This window comes from Anas acuta, chromosome 4 (assembly GCF_963932015.1).
Source record: "Anas acuta chromosome 4, bAnaAcu1.1, whole genome shotgun sequence".
Lineage (NCBI taxonomy): Eukaryota > Metazoa > Chordata > Aves > Anseriformes > Anatidae > Anas > Anas acuta.
Window position 1 is genome coordinate 4895646 of NC_088982.1, and position 19627 is coordinate 4915272.

The window sequence follows — 19627 nt, forward strand, 5'->3', positions numbered from 1 at the left end:
TTTTGAATTGTGGTATCTCATCCCTTCTGCCCAGATAGGGCAATCTGAACAGCATCTCATATGGTAAAATTCCTATATCCTTTCTTGGTGCTGTTTAAACCTGTAGGAGTAAGCATTTTACCCAAGGAAGTTGGGTTTCTAACACTAGTTTAGTTAATTGCTTCTTTAATGTCTGATTCATTCGTTCCACCTTCCCAGAAGAGGAGGGGTGCCAGGGGCTGTGAAAATCCCACTCAATCTCTAAGGCCTGCTTTAACCCTTGCAGTAAAGCTTTACACCCATCCAGTCACGTGGTCAATTAGGACAAACAAGTAACTCAGTAAAATTTACCTGTATACTTTGGAAAGGTCAAACCCCTGGCTCCCGTCCTCTTCTAGATGGGTTACAGAAGACCTTTTTATTTACCTTTTGTCATATAATACATCCTCTGCATATGTGCTTCGCTAAAGTGTATATTCCTATACAGACGTACTTTCGTAGCACAACATCACACATTGCTTGCACCTCCCAATGACTCTTCTGATGTAAAACAGTTAATATTTGCCTCATTATCCCTTTATTCAGCATTTCTCTCCCATCAAGGAGTATCCATTTTCCTTCAGACTTCATAGCTCCTGATTCCTTAAAAAATCTTTCTTTTAAAACTTTTTAGTTCTTTCTTAATTTTCAACAATTCCCTGAATCCTTTCTGTATTTATTCTGTTTTCCTTCAGACATTAAATGCCTTAAATACCTGACTTCTCTTTCTCCATATTGTAATTTATTTTTCAATACTCCCAAGCCCTGCTTTCCCAGAAAGTTGAATAGCTTGTTAGTAGCTTTCTTCACAACTCTTTTCTCCTGTCCTGACAATAGAAAATGATCCACATATTTGTTAACATTAATACCTCCTTGGGAGGTTGTAATTGCTCCAAAATTTTTTTATTTTTTTATTTTTTTTTTAGAATTTACCCAAATAGATAGGTGGCCCTGTAAACCCCTGAGCTAAAATTGTCCACCTATATTGTTGCTTCCGCCCCCATTTCAGGGCCTTTCCAGTCAGAGGTGAATATACATGTATGTTTGCTCTCAGGGCCTGAGAGCACTCCATTAATAACACTGTTATTCCAGTCTAACAATTTACTGTTTGAATGCTCAATTTAATCATCAAATCCCTTCTCAACAAGTTAGTCCCTGCCTTGGGTACATACAATAATTACCCAGTGATCATTTTATCCCCTGGTCTCAGCTTGGTATCCCCCAAAAGTGGCACTGTTATCCCAGCCCCTTCTGCCCCCATCACTTTTTAGGGTTTCATTAGTTAATTTAATCCCTGATACTTCACAAGTCAGTAATGACCTAGCTGTTCCCCAGTGTATTGGGTTTGATGGCAAGGTTCGGGGGCTGTGAGTGGGGGGCGTGGGAAACTGCAGTGGCAGCCCCCGTGAGAAAAACCCAGAAGCCTCCCCGTGGCAGGTAAGAGACACTTTCATCCGGCCCCTAAGGGGCTCACTGCCGCCCAGAGCCAAGCCATGAGCAATACAGTCCGTGCCTCTGTGAGAGCACATCCACGAAAACAAACAAACAAAGAAACAAACAAAAGCCTGCTGCTCAACAGCAGTTGGGAGAGCGAGAAACCCCCCCGCAGACACCAAAGTCAGTGCAGAAGGAGGGGGAGGAGGCGCTCCAGGTGCTGGAGCCGAAGCCCCCCTGCGGCCGCTGGAGAGGCCCCTGGTGGAGCAGGCTGTTCCCCCCCACCGTCCCCCTCCCCGATGCTTGGGAAACTGACCAAACACCACAGCAAATATGCAAATATACCAAAACTTCTAGACTGTTACTTAGATAATGCCTACATCCCCTTTCCCTGCTCATTCAACTTCAAACAGCTCTGTTAAATACTACATGCCACACCTTTAACCCCTTCAGCAACCCTTTTAACACTTCCTTTATCTTTCTCCAGCCTGTACTTTAATACCAGCACCAAAGGCTCAGTCAGGGTCCAACTTAATTCCATACTTTTTCCCTCCAAGATAAACAACATATCAATATAGCATATTTCATCCCATTTTCCTTCTTCCCTCCTTCTTCCACTCCACATATTCCTATTCGAAGTGGCCAGCCTGGCCACACTTAAAACATCTTATCAAAGCCTGTCCCTGCTAGGACTCAGGCCACAACACAGGCAGCCTTCTTTGCCTGCCATTCCTTCATCTCTCTTCCTCTCCTTTCCATCCTGGCCCTGACTCTCCCTGAAGATTTTCTTCCTCTTTCTCCAACCCTCTGCCTCACTACCCGCTGCACTGTCAATACCATTAGTTTCGCTCTTTTTTTTTTTTTCCTTCTTATCTCCCCTTCGGACACACACCTCCCAGGCCTCCCGCAGGAGGGTCCCCCAGTGACTGTTCACTACATCCCCCCACCTTCTGAATCATTTTCTGCGTATTTTGCCAGGCTTTAATCACACAATGAACTTTCAAGAGCCCTTGGGTTACTGGGTCCTCAGGTCTTATCCCCAAGTACTTTCTCATTCTGACCCCAAGTCTCTCATATGATTTCTGTGTTGCACACTATTATTATTCCAGCCAGGATTGGCAAGTGGGTATTTCTGCCCTGCCGGTATTACCCCTGGTCCTGGAGGATGAGCTCTTTCCCATTCTTGTATAGCAGCTCTCCTCCTGATCATTCCCATTTCTTTCCCTGTAAACAACATACTTATAGACATAATTCCCTCCCCCAAGAGTATAAATCAGGTCGTAGGAACTGGTCTAATTGTTCAACTAGGCTGTCGGGGTCCTCAAATAAAGACTTCCTCTCCTTCTTAAAAGTCCTAACCTCTCTGCTGGTAAGGAGGGGGGGGTAGTTCACCTAAGAGGATACACAGTTAGTGTTAATACTGTTAGTATCAGGGAAGGCAAAATTCTCAGTATATCTTCTACCTTGTTCTAATTCTTGCCGGAGCCTAGGGTACGATACTTTTTTAGAGACAGTGTTAATTACAGTCCCTGTCTCCCTTCCTGGAGTGACTGCTGCTGCCACCAGTTCAATATTAAGATTATAGGGAGCATAACTTGGCTCCTTCTCTGAAAAAGGAATCTTCTTGTTTACACATAAATTTAAAGCCTGAATTTTCATCAGACCCGTATTTTGGCCAAAATACTGCTGTTTCCTTAATTGGTTCTTTTGTCCAGACTGATACACAATATTTAACCTTTTTTTTAAAATTATTTTTCTTTTACAATCCCTCTAATTTTGGGATTATGTTTCCAATTTCTTATCATTCTTCAGGAAGAACTATTAGTAGGCACTCCCCCAGGGATATCTCCCTGTCCCCTGGAACTCATATTTTCCCATTTTTCCTAACCCTCGCCAGTATGTGCTACAGAAATTTCCCTTCTGCAGTGTACCACACACCAACGTACTGAAAAATGGGGGTGTACCGCCAAGCACTTCCCCGTGCAAGCGTTACCGCACACCTATGAGTTTACCAGATTCCCTGGAACTCGTACTTCCCATCTTTCCTAACCCTTGCCAGTATGTGCTACAGAATTTTCCCTTCTGCAGTTTACCACACACTAACGTACTGAAAGATGGGGGTGTACCGCCAAGCACTTCCCCGTGCCAGCGTTACCGCACACCTGAGTTTACCAGATTCCCTGGTGTACTTCCAAGCACTTCCCCGTGCAAGGATTACCGTACACCAGATTCCCCTGGTGTAGTGCCAGCACTTCCCCGTGCAAGGGCTTACCATACACCAGATACCCGACCCCCAAGGCAATACTTAATATTTCTTACCTTGGTCTGTGCACAGAGTTACCGGATCGATTCTTAAAAACCCGGAGTGCCTACCTTCTTCCTTTCCCCACTACTTCACGGATCCTGCCTCTTTAACCAGTCTCGGGCCCTCTGTCAGCTTTCCGCAGAACCGCCACCGTCGACGCACAGGACCGCTGAAATCAGCGGGGCATGCCTTCCTGCTGCTGCGGCGGTGGGGCTCCCCAGTAGGTGACTGGATCCCGGACGAGCCCCCAAATTGTGAGAAACACTCTGTAGCCAATAACTTAGGCTCAGGCGAGGATCTCAGTGAAGTAGTAATTTATTCGCGATTGCAATGGCGGGCGCCCCACAAGCAGGAGAGAGCGCATCTACTAGTTCCAAAACACAGTTTATATACCTTTTGATGGCAGGACCCTCCCCTGTTTCCCCACTGAGTGGGTAATCCAGGTTCACAATCTATCTGATGCTTCACAAACAATGCATGGCCTTCAGTTGCCGGCCTGTTAAATTTCAAATTTTTTTTGACATTTTTACTGTTTGAAGTGGTAATGTTTCTTCACTTATCTGACTTGACTTGATACCGTGATTTTCACCTAATTGTCCTAAGGAGTCTGGTTGTCTGCATTTTACTAGGTCGCCTGCTAAACTTTCTTATCACTGTAAGCATATCTCAGTACCACATTCCCTCCTTCTAAACAATGTTACTCTGCAAAAACAACATTTCTATTCCCACATAGGGAACCAGAAGTGTACAGCTGGACATTGTCCAAAGAAATAGGAAATCATATTTGGAGGTGCAGTCAATTTGTGCTCAGTCCCCTGACAGAGATAGAAATGGAAAAAGAGAAAAGATAGCTTCAGTAAATTTTTGTGCCTCTTTAAGACCTTCACCTTAGCTGTCCAGATCCCAAACAGCACAAAAACTGCTCTCTTCTGCATTCTTAAAGGTTTCTTGGAGTCATTCTAACAGGTACTTATGAGTGAGGTACAGCTGTGTTTAGGCTGATAGACAAGTATTTAGGGAAATAAGTTACTGTTAAATGGATTGAATATGGGCTTTATTACTCTAAAAAAGGAATGAGCAGCTCTAATGATTCTAACATTTGTTCATGTTGCAGACACAAGATAACAAAAACAGTAAAAAATTTCCAAATATCCCTTCAGACTAGAGATAAGATGAAACACAAGTGTCAGTACTGGGAAAAACTGCCACACATGAACTGTTTTACATGAAATAAAACTTTGTCACGACACTGGATTTGTGTACACAATCAATTGGTAAAAATCTCCTCTATTAATGTACTATGTAGACCCTCTGCCTATATTTTTCTACAGTATCATGTTACATCTATTGCTGCAACATAGCCTAATGCAAATTCAGACAAGAGATGAATTCCTGGATCCTACTTATATCTAAGATGACATTCAGTGGTGAAACATTGCGCTATGTGTATGACTCTGAACCATCCTTAAGCAAAAAATAAATTTCTCAAAGAGAAAATGTCCTTGCAGGGTTCAAAGGCCATTTGTGTTTTTGCTTCCCCAGCATTAAATAGCTTTAAATGGCTTATTAACTCCTGAAAAGCTCAGCTGGAAGACAGCTCATATACATGTATATTTGCTGACGATTTATGAAAGTAACATGAGCGAGAATAACTTCGTTTCATTACCATATAACCTCCTTAAGAGAGAGCTCTCAGTGACTTTATAGCTTTAACTGTGATTAATTATAGCCATTGAGAGGATCAATCTGACAGTTAAAATAACGTTTGTTTTCCATCCCTTAATATTTTCTCATGAAGAAGCCATCCTAGATATCAGAGCAATGCCATCTGTGTGTATTCTACTCTCCTCTGAGGAAATGACTGTGAAGGCCTACTTCACAACTCTTTGATGACTTGTATTCTCTTAAATTCTCCCCCTCTTCCTCCCCACTCCTTTTTTTTTGAAAGGAAAGGAAAGGAAAGGAAAGGAAAGGAAAGGAAAGGAAAGGAAAGGAAAGGAAAGGAAAGGAAAGGAAAGGAAAGGAAAGGAAAGGAAAGGAAAGGAAAGGAAAGGAAAGGAAAGGAAAGGAAAGGAAAGGAAAGGAAAGGAAAGGAAAGGAAAGGAAAGGAAAGGAAAGGAAAGGAAAGGAAAGGAAAGGAAAAAACTTGAAATGTAACACTATCTTTCAGTTTTTCTTGAGATTTTTCCTGAATTGATTTTAAATTGTCTGGCTGCTCTTTTCTTGCATTACTCATTCTTTTGAACAAAAATGAGAATGAGTTAAAATCAAAAGCAAACAACAACCCGGAGAAGGACAATTAGAATAATTTTACCATGAACTGAAAAGACTGAGACTTCCAGGAAAATGTTGTAAAACATTAACACCCACAGGTCTGCGGATCTCTTGTTGCTGAAGTCCCTGGCACTCAAGTACTTTCAGCTACATCTACAGTGTTAGTACTGAAGTTCAGCAAGAAAAATTTCTATTGTGGCAAAGTGACAGAGCCAAGTAACTCTTTCACACAGGGGAAATGTGAGATGAAAAAATAATTCTAGGACAATTTCTTCTGACATTGAAAAATGTCAATGTATTTAATGGAGAGTTTGTTCTTGTTTAGGTCATTCAGTTAGGCATCTAATCTTTGCTGTTGTCTGCATTATGCAGCTCTTTTTTTAATTTTAATTTTTATTTTTTTCCTGGTCTGTTTATATAGCTTTTCACCCAGACTTACAACATATCTGATTGTGTCAGACACTTGGGGTAGAAAATCTGAGCATAAAACTCAGGACTGAAAGCCACCAGTGACCAAGGAGGAGAAGATGATCCCAATCTTCTCTTTCAATGACACTAGATGTGTGTTTTATGTTGCAAATTAAGTGTAACAGAGAGTAAGGAAAAATGGGTACTGCATGTGGGAGTTAAATGGTTATGAATTCGGGTCATCTACATTTCTATGGTTCTCGTTTGGTGTGAAAGTCATCCTTAAGAAAGGAATTTCCTAGACTTAAGAGTTGTCTTATACAAATCTCAGACCTAATAGTAGTTTACAAGTTAAACGGGCTGTAATTGCAGATCACTTGGCATCAACCTAAGCACCAGGCAGACTTTGAACTATTCAGGTGAGAGATAGCTGGCAGGAAATAGATTTGGAAAGAATTTCAATAGAAATAGGAGAGTCTGTAATTTTGTCATCTGGCATCTGAATGTTTGAAAGAGTCTGGTGTAGTCTTCGTTTGGAGTTCGAAAGGGACATTTGAAATTCCTCAAATAAGTAATATTAGAGACATTTTAAACCTTTTTTTTTTTTTTTTGAGATTGGTAATTTTTATTTTTTCTTTAGTTCCTTGAAATATGAACAAATAAACACACAGATGTACTTTTTATTTTATTTTATTTTATTTTATTTTATTTTATTTTATTTTATTTTATTTTATTTTATTTTATTTTATTTTATTTTATCTCAAAATAAGATTTCTAAATGCAAGGTGTTCTAAAGAGAATCTTTAGCAAAAAGTGAAATTAAATCATTTTTCCGGTTGAAAATATACCTCCTTGTTCCTACTAGATTGTTAGACAGTGAAACACAATCCAGTAAAGCACTGAGAACTGAGCTAAGCTTTAATGAGACTATAAACGAGTGTGAAGTTCTTTTGTATACAAAGGTCAGAAGACCATAGTCAGAGCTTGAATTTCAGTTTCAGTATTTGCCTTTTCCTGTTATTTCTTGTTATTTGATCCTTGTACATCTGAAGCGTGCAACATACTTTGACTCTTCTGTGCTAAATCTTTTAATTCATAGTACAAGGATTTAAAGGAAATTTAAGTGGAATAAAGCCAGAATACTCAACAATTTGAAGGATTAAGCCTTTTTCATATAGCCATACTTCTCTTCTTTAGAGCACTACCACTTCTCTTCTCTTCTCTCCTTTTCTTTGAATAGTGATGTTCTAGACAGATGATGCAGAAAATGGAGTGATTGTTAGCCAAATTTTTATTCTAACTGATGTTTCTGAAACATTTCTGTTATAATTGACAAAAAGCAGTCTCTAGGATCCTAATGCTTTTTATTCTTCTGACTTTCCCAAACCACTTATCTGTGTTTTGACATCAAACAATTCAACTTTTTATTCCTTCTGAGAGCTGCAACCTCAAATGCTTTTAATTTCATCAAATCAGAAGCTTAATTTTTTGTTTAATCATTCTTCAGAATCATGGTCCTAGAACCCTTGAGCCAACATTTATCCATACATTGCTCATCAAATAAAGTATATATCAGGAGTTAACAGGATGCTGAGAATTGCAAAAGATTGTAAAAATATTGATAAGGGGATGGTAAATCCATGCTTACCTTTAGACAAACAAAAAGAATTTACTTGCAAAAAGTCTGAGAAACACAACTGTATGGGACAAGAGCAGGCATGTGTGGCCAAGCAGCTCTTAATGTGCACTTGAGGTGTAAATTGTCGTAAAACTTCTCCTCGCATGCTAAAAGAGAGCTGAGCAGAAGCTAATTCCAGCCCATAGGCTAAGCAGTGCAGTAAACCGTATAGTACAGAACTGAATTCAGATTAACATGGTTAAGGAAGCACTGGAATTCAGGATGGAGAGTCTCCATACCTCCAGCTTTCAAAAAAGACCACAGCCACTGCTGGGCTTATAGATTGACAGCATCATTATGAAAGCAGCTTTGGGCTTGAATGCCAGTGGGAATTCTGGTGATCACGGAGTTTCACAAGAACATTCAGCATCTCAGCGAAGTCAAAATGATTAAGTCTCTAAAAAAAGTTATATGGATAGACTATGTCTTTCCAGGACTATATACAGAGTATACTCTTTTAAATAAATACGTGACCAGATTGACAACTATCAGCTTATGAAAACTAATTTTAAATTTTCATTTTTGTACTTTGCATGTAAAACCATTAACACTGCATATTTTGTGGTTTCTCTACAGTTCAGTAATGAGATAAGTGATACATGCATACCTTAAAGGAGGTGTTACATGAGGAGCAACTCTTTTCATACAAAACACTATTGTCTGAAGAACAGTCAAAGAAGCATGTTACCAATGGTATTAATGCATTGATCAAAATAATCTGTGGATGTAAATTATGAGATATAAATTTTAAGATAAGATCAGGGAGAGGAACATGAAAATTGATTTTACCTTTTTTTAAGGTATTTTAATGAAGCCTTCTGAGGAATATTCTAAGGAATAATTTGTTAATTTGTAGTGATAAGGTGACTATTTTTTTGATATTGTTGTCTTGTTTTGTAATGTTTTTGTTTGTTTTCTTATTTTGCTATTAGACAAAAACAACACTATGATTATTTTAATATATATTTTTTTCTTTTTTGAAGCATCTGTTATGATACCAAAACATGCACTAAATCATAAATGACATGGTATTTTCCACTTAGAATCCAGTGTGCACAATGAATACTAATCTTTCAGTAAAGAACACTCCACCTTTACCTTATTTATTGCAGGCATATTGGCATTGATCTTATCAACTATGCTGAATCACTGCACCATAATATGGGAGCTTGCTTGTTGTATGAAGTAATCAAAGCACATTCCTTTGGATTACTATAACATTTTGAAGTAAACAACAGCTCTGAAAGCTATCTTTATCTCTTCACAGATTAGTGGATATAGAAAACCACTATCTTTTATTTGGTTATATAGTTGAGTAGAGATATCTATACAAACTGATTGATTTTATTTATTTTTAATTGTTCTCTCATTCTGTGTATTATAGGAGACTTAAAAAAGCCTTGAAAATATAGAGTGTTAGCAAGTATTTGCTGGGAGACTATTTGATTTATGAAGAAACCCTGTAACAACTATAAAGATGCCTAAAGTGGCTCCACATGGAGCTAGTGAAGGTCCAGTTGGGTTTACTAGTTTATAATCTGGAGTGTGCTGGAGCATGTCCAAAGAAGGGCAATAAAGCTGGTGAAGGGTCTAAAGACCAAGTCTTATGAGGAGCAGTTGGGGGAACTGAGGTTGTTTAGCCTAGAGAAAAGAAGGCTCAGGGAGACCTTGTCGCTCTCTACAACTACCTCAAAGGAGGTTGTAGCGGGGTGAGGGTCATTCTCATCTCCCAAGAAACAAGCAATAGGACAAAAAGAAACGGCCTCAAGTCGTGCCAGGGAACATTTAGGTTGGATATTAGGAAAAAAAATGTTCACTGGAAGGGCTATGTGGCATAGGAATAGGCTGCCTGTGTAAGTGGTTGAGTCACCATCCCCAGAGGTGTGTAGATGTGGTGCTTAGGGACATGGTTTAGTGGTAGACTTGGCAGTGCTAGGTTAACAGTTGGACTTGATCTTAGAAGTCTTTTTCAACCTAAATGATTCTATGATTCTATGATCTGACTTTGTGTGCTTAAATTAAAAGCAATTTGCAGAGCACAGTGGAACTACAGCTTACCTGTCTACAAGAGATTATGGTCAGAAAGCAAAATCAATTTTATGCTGCTTTTTTTTTTTTTTTTTTTTTTCTCCAATATCCATGGAATATCCATCTTATAACATCTCACTTATTGAGGAGGTGAGGATTGCTCTGAATTAAAATCCTGAACCTCTATTTTATTGCATTGGAAAACGTGGGCCTTCCCCTCTCTGACTGACTTTCAAGTTCTCAGCAAATTTTTATATGAAGACTTAATGTTCTGTGACAATGCTTTTTTGGACTATCTCATCCACCTTTTAGAGTGGAAGACATAAAGTTGCATCTAATACTTGCATCTACTTCCCAGTGCTTTGGGAATAAGAACATTTACTGTAAATGAGTGAGACCCAAACCTCATTCCTCTAATGTTCAGCTTTTATATCACTGCAATTCCACTGGGTCCAACTCCTTTCTCTGAGTAGTGTAATTCCACTTTAGCAGAGCTTTAGTACCGTTCCTTCAGATACTAAGAAAAACTGAATAACATCAAGTACTCTCAGAGAAAATAAATAAATAAATAAAATAGAAGTCTCTCTTCCTTTCCTTCTACATTCCACTTGCATGAGCTCATGAAGGTTAAGAGCCTCTGTGTCAGGTGATAGCTAAAAGCACCACTTTTTTTTTTTTTTTTCTAGGTGTTTGTTTTTTCTTATTCTAAAAGCCATTTGGATCATGGGTCCAAACATGAGCTTTTAGTTACCCTGTTTTGCTTGTTTGTGGTATCCAACTACTAAAAACGATTGGTACTCTTTAGCTCCTGAGATCTGGAAAGATCCAGTGCATTCAATCTAAAATATCTGCAGAAGCAGTTATATATTCATCTTCCTCTCCAGTGTCATGTAGCTCCTCATTATCCTCCATTTTGCTTTCCCCTAGTAATAGTGTCTAAAATTGAAAAGCTCAAACTAGTAATACTTTTCATTGCATCAAAGCATCTCTTTGATGCAATGAAAAAAATGCAATATGCTTCGTTGGGTTAGAAACTGGCTGGATAGCTGGGCCCGAGGAGTTGTGGTGAATGGAGTCAAATCCAGTTGGAGGCCGGTCACTAGTGGCATTCCCCAGGGCTCAGTACTGGGGCCAGTCCTCTTTAATTTTTTTATCAATGATCTGGATGAGGGCATCAAGTGCACCCTCAGTAAGTTTGCAGATGACACCAAGTTAGGTGCATGTGTCGATCTGCTGGAGGGCAGGAAGGCTCTGCAGGAGGATCTGGATAGGTTGGACTGATGGGTTGAGGTCAACTGTATGAGGTTCAACAAGGCCAAGTGCTGGGTCCTGCATCTGGGGCGCAACAACCCCAAGCAGAGTTACAGGCTGGGAGATGAGTGGTTGGAAAGCTGCCTGGCGGAGAAGGACCTGGGAGTGATGGTGGACAGTCGGCTGAATATGAGCCAGCAGTGTGCTCAGGTGGCCAAGAAGGCCAATGGCATCCTGGCTTGTATCAGAAACAGTGTGACCAGCAGGGCTAGGGAGGTGATCGTCCCCCTGTACTCGGCTCTGGTGAGGCCGCACCTCGAGTACTGTGTTCAGTTTTGGGCCCCTCGCTACAAGACGGACATCAAGGTGCTTGAGCATGTCCAGAGAAGGGCGACCAAGCTGGTGAGGGGTCTGGAGAACAAGTCTTACTAGGAGCAGCTGAGGGAGCTGGGGTTGTTCAGCCTGGAGAAAAGGAGGCTCAGGGGTGACCTTATTGCTCTCTACAGATACCTTAAAGGAGACTGTAGCGAGGTGGGGGTTGGCCTGTTCTCCCATGTACCTGGTGACAGGACGAGGGGGAATGGGCTAAAGTTGCGCGAGGGAAGTTTTAGGTTGGATGTTAGGAAGAACTTCTTTACCGAAAAGGTTGTTAGGCATTGGAATGGGCTGCCCAGGGAAGTGGTGGAGTCACCATCCCTGGAGGTCTTTAAAAGATGTTTAGATGTAGAGCTTAGCGATATGGTTTAGTGGAGGACTTGCTAGTGTTAGGTCAGAGGTTGGACTCGATGATCTTGAGGTCTCTTCCAACCTAGAAATTCTGTGATTCTGTGATTCTGTGATTTGATTTTCAGAACTAATTACTTTATTTCCATTCAATAGAAAACCCACAACAAAACATTTTTCTAAGTAGCATAGGACATTTGGTAATTTACAGTTTAAAACTTTTAACTTTCCCTGACATGCAGGCTGTGTCCCATAGAGTCCTTAAAAGTTATTTCTACCCTTATTTAGCGGTATTACATTATTTACTCATTAATTTGTGGTTAAGAAATGTGGTTTAAATACTTAAAGTAAGGAACAGATTCTGATCAGTGATTGATCAGGAAAGTGGTTGTTCCCATCCCATGTGGTTGCTATTACAGGAAATAATTACTTAGGAATACTTTCTGTGATGTGCACATTTATATAATTGTGTGTATGATGTGTTTGTATTGAAATTTGCTTTTGAGAATCAGACTGCTTGTCAGATCAGGAAAGAAGTGAGATTGGTTACTTTCCATATAACTGAATGAATTTGGTGTGTTCCCCCTGCAAAACTGTGGTTAGAGAGCTGAGAAAGGAATAGCAATGTTAATGGGTAGTTTAAAACTGTAGACACAGAAGCTCTCTAGTCACACAGAACTCAGAGAAACTTTCTAGTCCCTATAAACTGACTTTTAGTGTCTAGGGAGAGATTAGTTTGCAGTCAGATTGTTTTGGTTTTGGTTTATTCATTTATTTTTTCCCGTGATCCTAGATTCTCCTTGTTAAAGACATGATATTTTGCAATACTGTCTTACTCTTGCTGTATTATCTGCTGAAATATAAATAATCCACAAAATATCTTGCCCCTAGAAAGAAAAAATTGTGTTTGAAAGTAGTCCAAAAACAGAAATGGATAAATAACAAAGGAGAAGAAGACATTTTCATTTATGTATGTACATGTTTATATATGTGTGTATACCTTCTGCATGTACAATTTTTATTTTGTGCAAGGTATTCTTATTGGATTATAAAATTATATATGTCTACGTATATATTAAAGTGTATATAAAATGATCAGGAGTCTTGCACTTTGGTGCATCTGTCTTTGCTATTACAAAGTGACTGGTACATTATATTTATTAAAAATCAATATGTCTTTTACAGATACATAACCTAGACACCACTGTCTTAATGTTATATCTTTAAAATAGAAGACTCACCCATTCAGCCAAAATGCAATTTTCTAGCTTGAACTCTTGGACTCAATTTGTTTTTAAAGATAAGTCATCCATAACAGTAACAGATACAATGGCAGTTGCTTAAAAAGAGAGAGAGAGAGAGAGAGAGAGAAAGAGAGAGTCTATTTGGGATATTTAAAATAAAGAGAAGGTTAGAAAAACACAAGATTAGTGAACATAAACTTATTTTGCTTATTTAATTTTTAAGCAACTGGATTCATTATAGCTTGAGATAACATAACCAAGTGTAGCATCCAGAACAGATATATTCCTGAGCATCCTCCATACCAGATCATTGGTTATGAGAAATAGGTTGATGGGAATAAAAATAGAGACTTGATTTTTTGGGTGTAAGGGGGAAATCGATGTAAATACTCAGCATCCACATTACTATGGGACAAAGAGTTTCTCAGCTTATCTGTGTGTTAAATTTAGGCATAACATTAAGCTAAATCTGTCAGATTTTGGGTGGCATTTGAATTACCAACTTGAAGGACAGGCAGAGAAATGTTTAAGGTTCAATCATATAGACAATTGCTTACCATAGCTCTTAAAATGTGCTAGCTTTATAGCTTGAGTATCTGTTGTTAATTCTAGTTAAAGCTATTGCAGATGCAATTGGGTTAGTAGTTCACCTGTCCCAGTCTACCCATCATTTTCAATCTGTTATTTGTAAAAAGAAGTTACCGGCACAACAGGAGTCTGGCTGGCAAATGAGGCACTGACATGCTATCACAAACTGGATAATAAAAGGTTAGCTAAGTCCCCAACTTGTGTGCTGAAGCTCCCAGTACATCCTTTTTTTCAGGTTGAAAGTTGTATTGCATGAAGTGATCACCCAGACACTTCCAGGTTGATTCAGACTTAAAGAAGCAGTTGGAAGATCAATTTTAAATACTATTTCCAATTCTCAAAGGCAGTGGGTTTCCTGTCTGTTATGTACCTACAAAGTATTCTAACTTCTAAATTGTTGGATGGGCCTTTATATATCACATCACAGTGCCAACTGAGTAGTCTAGTAAGTTTATAGTACCTTGTGCAAAATTATTGGAGACTGAGGATATAAAAAGAGCTTAAATACCAGACAAACCGTTAAAGGAACCAGCTGAGGCAAGATTGCAAAGATCACTCTGCCCAACTATTTACAAATAAATTTACAAAATGACTATTTTTATTTGTATTGCTTTTGTAAAGATGGAGAAAATACTGTCTTGGGGATTTTCAGTGCCAAAAGCTGAGTTCTGTTTTGTTCTTTGTCCTGACTGGAAGTTTCTACTATCGTGAAATAGAAATACAAAGGCAGCAATACAGAATACTATGTTGACCCAACAAAAGCATATACATTCGGTCCATGAGTATCTGACGAAGTGAAACACCAACAAAATTTCTCCTCCAAACTACTGACTGCTAATAAAATGGCCAGCAAAATGAACTTCTGTGCCAGAGGGTTCTTTCCAGTGCTATAAGCATCTACAGTAAATTCTCTACATGTTGTTTAGTTAACTTCGAATCATCTGAATTATTAAACATGACAGAGAAAACCATCCTCATCTTAAAAAGAGCTGCACACTCCTAGAGGCTGTTGAATCCAAAGAATAGAAATAGTGCCAGATTCTTCTGGTGCCATCCCACTGATGCTACTAGACTTCCATCAGCATAATTTAACTTCTCATTTTTATGCAAAATAATCCATTTTGGTAGTATTGTTAGAATTGGCAGTATTACAGAGCCAGCACATTGCATGCTGAAGTTAAAAATGTCTGTCACCTCTCACTGTACACAAAGGAAGCCTTAAACTTGTTTTAGACATTTATAAACATGTTATGTTTAGCTGTGATTGTCTAACAAGATATTTGCATTTTAGTAAGAAAGTAGGAAATCTGTTAAGGCAGTTACATCCTTAAAAGTCTAAATGTCTAGATAAATAAACAAACAAAAACTTTCTGGATGTAGTTTTCAAATACATAGAAAAATAATGCTGAATGTTTACAATGATGCTACAATAATTACTGAGTTAGAAAACCTTCATTTTACTAAGTGACCATGAATGTAACATTAATTTTGTCATTTAAGAAATTTCAGTGTTTACTCTGAGCAGTTAGACATCACTAAAATGCAGAGAGAGGATATTAGGTAGACAAAACTATTCTAATTCTTTCTTGGGATCATTAATACAAATATGTGATATTACTTGCTACAAAATGAAGATTGTATACAGTTTATCATACTACACAATATATAAATGTCAGTCAGATGCAGATTATGGTCAGTCGTACACTATTTAGGATCATCCCAGTGCAATGACAGGAGGTCAGCGGAGGTTCCTTGTCAGGATGTATCAAAGATGACCCCATTTCAAGAAGCTTGGCTGGGCCACAATTAGCAGTTATATTGTGCATTAGCCAGCATGCCTATAGGCTTCAGCGCATCTTGGTAGAGCAGAACAAGGTCAGAACAAATATTATAATGCTAGAGAACCAAAATACTAAGAGAAACATCAATGTGAGGACCCAAACAGGAAGATTTGTATATGAAAGCAGGGAGTCAGGGGCAACTGGAGTGAAATGGCCATGGATCAATTGAAGGTCACTGCTGTAGTAGAATACTTTTTGTAGGTCATTTACTGTAGTAGAATACTGAAATAGATTTCCAGTCATCAGTTTCATGGGTACTTAAGGCTTGTTTCCAGAAATATGTAAATCATATGTAACTATTACTTTTAAACAAAGAATACTATTTAATATTGCCATCAAAAATTCTGCATTTTCCAAAACAATTATTGTTCTGAGAGAACTCTTTTATATGATTGCTTTGTAAATTTAAATGAATAGAATATATTCAATCATCTGGCCGATTTTCATTAAAGTAGCATATGGGAATTAAAAGTGTCCAGGTTTAATTTCATATTTTGAATCTGAAAGTGACAAGATCAGAAGAATAAATGTATCTAGTTGAGGGGGGATTGATAAAAGATGTGGAAATATCTGACCTGCGGATACCAGTGTTTGTCCTTTCTAGTCCTTAAGAGCAAACAGTTAGTGCATTCACATGTTCCATCTTCATATTATATGCAAATACATTTTTTTCATGACATCAAGGGCTACATACCAAGCGGAGATCAGGGTAAAATTATTTTTATTTATTTATTTATTTATAAGAAAGTAATTGACTGAGGTTTCTAAGCAGACAATTGTTCATAAACTTGACATTTAGGTAAAATCCACCTACATGTCAGATGGAGGGCAGAGAATCACTGGTCAGACAAGCAGTTATTAATGCCAGAGATCAATGGAAGTCAAGACTTTTTGATCCATAGACCCCAGTGAAATGCAGCACAATTTATGTGGTATTATTTTCAGTGAAAAAAATCTTAAATTGTATCACACTGGCATTCTTATACTTGCCTTTCATTAAGGAAGATCCCTAGAGCAATTTTATTCCTGATGTAAATATATAATTGTTTGTGTGTTGAGCTTTCTTCTCTAAAGTTAACAAATAACAAAGAGGAGAGGCTACGTGAAATAAGGTGTTCTGATTCCCAGGCTATAAATGTGAATAAAACTTTTGTTTTAGTTTTTGGATGTTTTTGGACTTGTTTTATTATTATTACTTTATTATTATTTTTTTAACAGAGAAACATTCTGTGGGAAGAATGAGACATAAAATCAAAATGTTGGTCACTTTTAGTCTTTAAGAGTCTTATGCCAGTCTCAAAGAAGAATAATTTCTGCTTTTTGTCTATTAAAAGAATTCAGCATGATTAATTATACCCTAACCACATTGTCAGCTAAGTATAGCATTTCTGCTTGATGCCTGTTGATGCTGTTCCTAACAATTGTTCAGCCTCAATGTATATTTTTAAAGAGCAGCTGAATTGTACCTCTAAGTGGTGGCCTCTAAGAAAAACAAGCAATAACAATAAAAAGTGAACTTTAATGGTGTTGATATGAAACTTGTCTAATCAATGAATATTTTCTGTAGATTAATGAATTCATGTTTGCAATGTCCCATCAGATATCTAACTATTGATCCATTTAGTATGAGAAGTGAAGAGGAATTTATTTAGTAATGTTAAAAAATTCAAAATATCTCTAGAGAGAAAAATAAATGTCTTATCTAGAGCTATCACAAGGAACTCAATAACAATAATATAGGGTCTTGTGTAGGAAAAAAAAATTGCTAAATTTGAAACATTCCTTCCGCTTTCTTCATTTTAGGTTTTGTGCTTTAGTTTAATTTCTTAAAAATAAAAAATGAAAATGTGTGAATGCTGTGCTGAAAAACAAACAAAGAAACAAACAAACAAACAAAAAAAAACAACTACAAAACAAAACAAAATTAGGATTCAGGTAGACACACATTCACTGCATTATGAAGCTTCTAGCCTTCCCATGAAAGAAACATGTAAGTATAGTCAGTCCTGTCTACAAGATAAGAAATCCAGAGGTCATTCATCCATCTGATTTAAATTTTTGGAAGAAAGAACAGTTTAATGGCTCTGGTTGTTCAATGCACGCTCTCTTCTTTTGTAGTAAATAGGAAAAATAAAATAATGCTGTGATTTGGTTGAATGCAAGCCTCTTTAAGAAATCAGAATGTCTCCTCCTTGTAATAGAATAGTTTTGCATTTATATCAAGGTTTCCTTGTCTATACTAGCAACTCTGAGGATGTCCTTTTCCTCTTATGTCTCATCCTCCATCTACTTTTTATTTTCAGAGTAGCTTCACCAGCCGTATTTCAAATTTAGGGGTATATGTTCTGGAAAAAATGGTAGGCAAACTGCAGGAGCAACTTACAGAAGTATACAGAAATTACTTTTTAAATTATTATTTTTTTATATTTTTTTCCCCTCAAAGACTCATAAAATCATAGATTAATTACATGAGGTCTCTAGTTCAACTTCCTGCTCAAAGTGGAGTCAACTCTTAGATCAGACTGGGTAGCTCAATGCTTTGTCCAGTCTGAAAACCTCCAAGGGTGGAGACTGCATAACTTCCCTAGGCAATGTGACCACCTGGACCACCTGCCCTTCTGATTGTCCATGCAGTGAATTTTTTTCTTTCTTATACCCATCCAAAGACAGCTTATTGTTTCAGCTTATGCCTGTTGTCTGTCATGCTCCCACCAATAACCCCTCTGAAGTGCCTGGCTGTCTTCTTGTTGACTCAGCTGCTGGCAGATCCAACCAAACTCATCTTTTCTCCAGGCTGAACAAACACAATTTCCTCAGTTTCCCTTCACAGAACTTGTGCTTCAGGCCCTAGTAATCCTGGTGGCCTTCTGGTGAGGTCTAATAAGGGCTTAAAACATCCTTTTAAATTCTACACTTATGAAGCAGAAATGTCTTTAGGGATCACTCTCACTGTTAAATTCTCAGAGTAAAAGGGTATATAGTTCTACCCATAGATGATATTGCTGTGAATAATTCAAAGATGATAACCGCTTGTTATGGCCACAACCTATGAGAGTTACCCAACCCACACATGTGTACAAATTGCAAATAGGTTTTTGTGGCATTCCATAATACGCAAGAACATAGAGACTACGTTTTCATGAGTTTTTTTATTAATTCAATTTACTGTGAATTGCTACTAGTAAAACAAAACTACTACATAATTGTCATTAGCAAAGCAAATATATATGACAAGAATTAAGCAAGCATGTTCTATACCGTACTACATAATTCCCACTGGAATTCCTACTTATTATTTTCTTATGTGCACATCTCTATATATTTATCATATCATAAACATGATATTATTGGTGGACATCAGGGTGTTGGACATCAGTTCCCAGAGAAGTAGTTGCTGACTCCTATTTTCCTGGAAGGTCAGTTTGTTATCATGGTTTCTTTGTTCTGTGCCCATCAAGATTTCTTTGTCCTGCCAACTACACCTCATTACTGAGGTTTTGTCTCAGCTTTGCAGGGATGTCTTGGAGCTCTCAGCAAAGCAGATGTCTTTCTTTGTCAGTAAATTTAGCAAGTCACCCTTGGCTCCATCACTATCTCCTCTTGTATATGTCAAAACATATCTCTTTCATTGACTCCAAGCTGGGTAAATCAAGTCTTACAACACACCCCTCTCCAATATACCTGGAGAATCATTCTCTGAAATTATAAATTCAGTGCACAGACAATAAGTTTGCTAATATTGCTTTTATTGGGAAAAATATTCTTTCATTCACAGTAATGACAGTGATTATGCTCACATTAGCCTCAGTTATGTTAAAAAACCCTCAATTGTATT